The sequence below is a fragment of the Hylobates moloch genome, unplaced genomic scaffold, assembly GCF_009828535.3.
Source record: "Hylobates moloch isolate HMO894 unplaced genomic scaffold, HMol_V3 SCAFFOLD_1, whole genome shotgun sequence".
Lineage (NCBI taxonomy): Eukaryota > Metazoa > Chordata > Mammalia > Primates > Hylobatidae > Hylobates > Hylobates moloch.
Window position 1 is genome coordinate 165903294 of NW_026652276.1, and position 6154 is coordinate 165909447.

Below are 6154 nucleotides of genomic sequence, written 5' to 3' on the forward strand. Positions count from 1 at the left end.
TTGATCTAAGAATAGACTAAGGATTTAAAGTTAAATAAGGATCTTAGTTATGTTGACAAACTACAACTTACCGTATTCTAATTTAAGAATTTAGACCATTTGTATTCACACAGCTTAATGTGGGGACTTAGAACGGAGACTCCCCCATGTTAATTTGACTTACTTATTGTTTAAGAAATTATTGCCCAGAAATATAAAGCTATAAACCAATATATAACTTTACTACTTGCTTCAGGAAATTCCTGAAAAGCAACTTATCTATATAGTTTTTTCATCTGGCCAAGCGGTTCTTCTATCAGGATAATAGATTGCTTATCTGGCCAAATATGCAGCTTATTAAAAAAATTACTTACAGACTGGGCATGGTGGCTCATGCCTGCTATCCCAGCACTTTGGGAGGCTGAGCTGGGCGGATCACTTGAGGTCAGGAGTTCGATACCAGCCTGGCCAACATGGCAAAAGCCCGCCTCTACTAAAAATACAAAAATAAGGCTGGGCACGTTGGCTCACACCTGATCCAGCACTTTAGGAGGCAGAGGCGGATGGATCACCTGAGGTCAGGAGTTCAAGACCAGCCTGGCCAACATGGTGAAACCCTGTCTCTACTAAAAACAAAAAACAACAAAACAAAGCAAACAAAAAAAACTAGCCAGGCGTGGTGGCAGGTGCCTGTAATCCCAGCTACTCAGGAGGCTGAGGCAGGAGAATTGCTTGAACTTAGGAGGCGGAGGTTGCAGTGAGCTGAAATCTCGCCATTGCACTCTAGCCTGAGCAACAAGAGCGAAGCTCCAACTCAAAAAAAAAAAAAAAAAATTAGCAGGGTGTGGTGGCAGGTGCCTGTAATCTCAGCTACTTGGGAGGCCAAGGCAGGAAAATCACTTCTTGAGTCCAGGAGGCAGAGGGTGCAGTGAGCCAAGATCGTACTACTGTACTCCAGCCTGGGGGCAACAGAGCAAGACTTTGTCTCAAAAAAAAAAAAAAAAAGAAAAAGAAAAATTACTTATCAAGGCTTATGTCAAGAAGTTGGCTTTTCTGGGTCTCCTAATCCTAAACTATAAGTCATGAACTGTTCTCCAGTTTAGTTAGTTTCTTGTCTTGATACACTGGCCTTAAACAACTGAAGCCTAGATCCCTAAGCCTTATAAATATCCTCCTCTTACGTTCCCATTTTGAGATATTATTAGGATCTCTCAAGGTGGTATTCTCCCTTGCTGTAGCAGACTGAGCTTTGATTAATCAACAGAAACTGTAAGTTTACCAATGTTTTTGGCGTAAGGTTGAGAAATTTGTGGCAATATTGTTATGTGACAATGGAAAACCAGTTCAACCCCATCAATAAAACTAGGGAAGAGTCATATAGCTGTTTTCAAATCAAAAGTTATCAAATAGGCCTAATCTATAAAAGATTCACCTTTATTTTATTTTTTGATATAAAATATATGACTCAGAAGATTCACCTTTATAATATGAACTCATGTTTTCATACAAACCTGCTTCTGATCTCGAGATTTCCATAATAATTTTTAAGCCTAGTTTTAAAAGAACAATTTCTTTATTTCCTGAAAAATTTGTGAATGCCAGTTATATAAGTGCTTACTTTTCTCTATGAACCAATTAGAGAGAAGCTATTTAAATTTGAGAGACTTTATAATTTAATTTACTTACATACGTGAGGTGGAAAAATGTCAAACTCATGCAATGAGAGGTAAAGGTTTTTCATAATTACAGATAGACTTACTGAGACTGAGAACTCGAAGTTTCAGTTCTACAGCCTCAATCATGAGTCAACAGTAAACACAGAACCATAAAAATCACTAGTGCAGATCTCAAAGGGACATTTTACTTTTAGTGAGCATAAAATGTTTTCCTGATTGAGTTGAGCTCACAAATAGTCGAACAGACAAGTAAATAAAAAGAGGGCTAACAAACCAGATTTTTTATTCTCTCTCACCCAACAGAAACGGATCCCTTTTATATCTTGAGAGAGGTCACTACATGATCACATCATAAAAGCAGATTCCCAAATACTACCCAAATACTTTTTTTTTTTTTTTTGAGACAGAGTTTCTCTCTCGTTGCCCAGGCTGGAGTGCAATGGCGTGATCTCAGCTCACTGCAACCTCCGCCTCCTGGGTTCAAGCAATTTTCCTGCCTCAGCCTCCTGAGTAGCTAGGATTACAGGCACCCACCACCACACCCAACCAATTTTTGTATATCTATATGTATATTGTAGATATACATATTTTTTTTTAGTAGAGACAGCTTTCACCATGTTGGCCAGGCTGGTATTGAACTCTTGAACTCAGGTGATCCACCTCGGCCTCCCAAAGTGCTGGGATTACAGGTGTGAGCCACCACGCCTGCCCCCTAAATACGACTCTTATGAATGAAGAACAACTTATTGACTATGTACAATCAGACTTAGATATACATGAGATGCTTTTTTGACTATGAAATCAATCGTCTGATGTACACACTTGTCCCCAGGTCTGGCTGGGGACAAGAGTGAGACAAGACATCAAGAGTTAGCTAAGAGCCAGAAAAAAGAAACAAAAACTCCCATGGTATACTTAGAGAATGATGATTTAGGCTTATTTATTTATTTATTTAAATAGGCTTTTGGGGAACAGGTGGTGTTTAGTTACATGAATAAGTCCTTTAGCGATGACTTCTGAGATTTTGGTACTCCCAACACCGAAGTAGTGTACACTGTACGCAATGTGTAGTCTTTTATCCCTCACCTCCCTCCAACTCTTTCCCCTGAGTCCCCAAAGTCCATTAAATCATTTTTATGCCTTTGCATCCTCATAGCTTAGCTCTCACTTATGAGTGAGAACATACAACGTTTGGTTTTCCTTTCCTGGTTTTTTTCACTTAGAATTTCATCCAGGTTGCTACAAATGCCATGATTTTGTTCCTTTTTATGGCTGAGTAGTATTCCATGGTATATATATACCACATTTTCTTTATCTACTCATTGATTAATGGGCATTTGGGCTGGTTTCATATTATTGCAATTGTGAATTGTGCTGCTATAAACATGCGTGTGCAAGTATCTTTTTCATATAGTGACTTCTTTTCCTTTGGGTAGATACCCAGAAGTGGGATTGCTGGATCCAGTGGTAGATTTACTTTTAGTTCTTTAAGGAATCTCCACACTGTTTTCCATAGTGGTTGTACTAGTTTACACTCCCATCAACAGTATAAAAGTGTTCCCCTTTCAGCGGAGGTTGCAGTGAGCCGAGATACCATCTCAAAAAAATAATAATAATAAAGAATAGATGCCAACATCTATTATTTTTTATTGTTTGATTATGACCATTCTTGCAGGAGTAAGGTGGTACCACACAGGGGTTTTCATTTGCATTTCTCTGATAATTAGTGATGTTGAGGATTTTTTCATGTCTCTTGGCCTGATATAGGCTGTTTTAGTATCAAAGAGTTTACATGAGCAGTAGGATGGCCAAAGGGACCATACTACTGATGATCCTGAATGTTTAGAGGTGACAGTAAATCATTTTTTAATATGTTAAAATAAATTTTTCATAAAAGATAAAGTCATAACTTTTATATTAATATAAAAATAAACATGTTAAAGATTTTGTTTAACTCAAGAGGAAACAGGTGAGGTGTTACAACAAAGTCAAGGAGGAATTTTTAAAAATTATAAATCAAGAATATTTAAATAAATGTGCTAATAAAGGTAAGACTGGCTTCATGGGGACAGATGGGAAACGAGGCAAGCCAGTTGACTCTTCACCAGAGAGAATTACACTTCATAGACAATAATTATGGTACATAGCTATCAGTTATCTACAATGTACAGAGTTGTAAATAGCTCAAGCACAATGAAGGACAAGAATCAAATACCTGGAAGTTTATGATCTAAATAATACATACTTTTTTACATTGAAGCACAATTCTTTCCTTACAATAACCTCAACTGGCTTGATGATGGGAAAGCAGTAAGATACATTTGAAAACTACCTTAGGGGAAAAAACTACACAAATTCATGGTTTCTTGGATGTAATAAATGATTAGGAAATAGGATTCAGAAGTCATTCATTACAAGTGTGGCAATTGCCTACTTGTTTGGTGGATTGCTTCATGGGAGCTAGGATAATGACTTATACAGTGTTGGGGGCAATAAAGGAAAGCAGAATAAAACATTTAAAAAAGTAATCATTTTGTTAACTCAAGTTCTGTGACATTGAAAAAGAGTTCCCTTTTATTCAACATTGTATTGAAGTCCTAGATAAAATGGAAAAAATCAAATTATCATTGTGTGCAGATGATAATGATCTTATATTTGGAAAAATCAAAAGACTTCACAAAAAACTATCAGAACTGATAAATTCAGTAAAGTTGTAGGATGCAAAATCAACATACAAAAATCAGCAGTTGGCTAGGCGTGGTGGCTCATGCCTGTAATCCCAGTGCTTTGGGAGGCCAAGGTGGGTGGATCACCTGAGGTCAGAAGTTCAAGACCAGCCTGGCCAACATGGTGAAACCCCATCTCTACTAAAAATACAAAAATAAGGGCCGGGCGCGGTGGCTTGCGCCTGTAATCCTGGCACTTTGGGAGGCTGAGGTGGGCAGATCACCTGAGGACAGGAGTTCAAGACCAGCCTGGTCAACATGGTGAAACCCTGTCTTTACTAAAAATACAAAAAATTAGCCAGGTGTGGTGGCACGCACCTGTAATCTCAGCTACTGGTGAGGCTGAGGAAGGAGAATCGCTTGAAGCCAGGAGGTGGAGGTTGCAGTGAGCCGAGACTGCACCACTGCACTCCAGTCTGGGTGACAGAGCTAGACTTTATCTAAAAAACAAAACAAAACGAAACAAAACGAAAAAACAACAACAAAAAAAACCGTAGCATTTTTATATGCCAAAAGCAAACAATCTGATAAATAAATCAAGACAGTAGCACCATTTACAATACCTACAAATAAAATAAAATACCTACGAATAAAATTAACTTAAGAAGAGAAAGATCTCTCCAATGAAAACTATAAAACATTGGTGCAAGAAATTGAAGAGGACATGAAAAAATGAAAAGATATTCCATATTCATGGATTGGAAGAATCAATATTGTTATAATATCCATGCTATCCAAAGCAATCTACAAATTCAATGCAATCCCTATCAAAATATCAATGGCATTCTTCAAAGAAATAGAAAAAATAATCCTAAAATTTATATGGAACCACAACCCAGAACAGCCAAAGCCATCCTGAGCAAAAAGAACAAAATTGGAGGAATCACATTACCTGACTTCAATTTATACTACAGAGCTATAGTAACCAAAACAACAGTGTACTGGCTAAAAACAGACCCATAGACCAATGGCACAGAAGAGCAAACCCAGAAATACTTCCTTACATCTACAGTGAACCCATTCTTGACAAAGTTGCCAAGAGCATACATTGGGGAAAGGACAATCTCTTCAATAAATTGTGCTGAGAAAACTGGATATCCACATGCAGAAGAATGAAACTAGACCCCTATATCATATGAAACTATACCGTATACAACCATCAAATCAAAATGGATTAAAGACTTAAACCTAAGACCTCATGCTATAAAACTATTAAAAGAAAACATTGGAGAAACTCTCTGGGAAATTGGTTTGGGCAAAGATTTCTTGAGTAACTCCTCAAAAGCACAGGCAACTCAAGCAACAATTGACAAATGAGATCACTGAAAAGCTCTTGCACAGCAAAATAATCAATGAAGTGAAGAGAAAACCCACTTTGTGGGACAGAATATTTGCACACTATCCATCTGGCAAGAAATTAATAACCAGAATATATAAGGAGCTCAAACAACTCAATAGAAAAACATCTAATAAACTAAGTTAAAAATGGGCAAAAAACTGAATAGATATTTCTCAAAAGAAGATATACAAATGGCAGGCCGGGTGTGGTGGCTCACGCCTGTAATCCCAGCACTTTGGGAGGCGGAGGCAGGTGGATCACCAGGTCAGGAGATTGAGGCCATCCTGGCTAACATGGCGAAACCCCGACTCTACTAAAAATACAAAAAAAATTAGCCGGGCATGGTGGTGGGCGCCTGTAGTCCCAGCCACTCGGGAGGCTGAGGCAGGAGAATGGCGCGAACCTGGGAGGCGGAGCTTGCAGTGAGCCGAGAT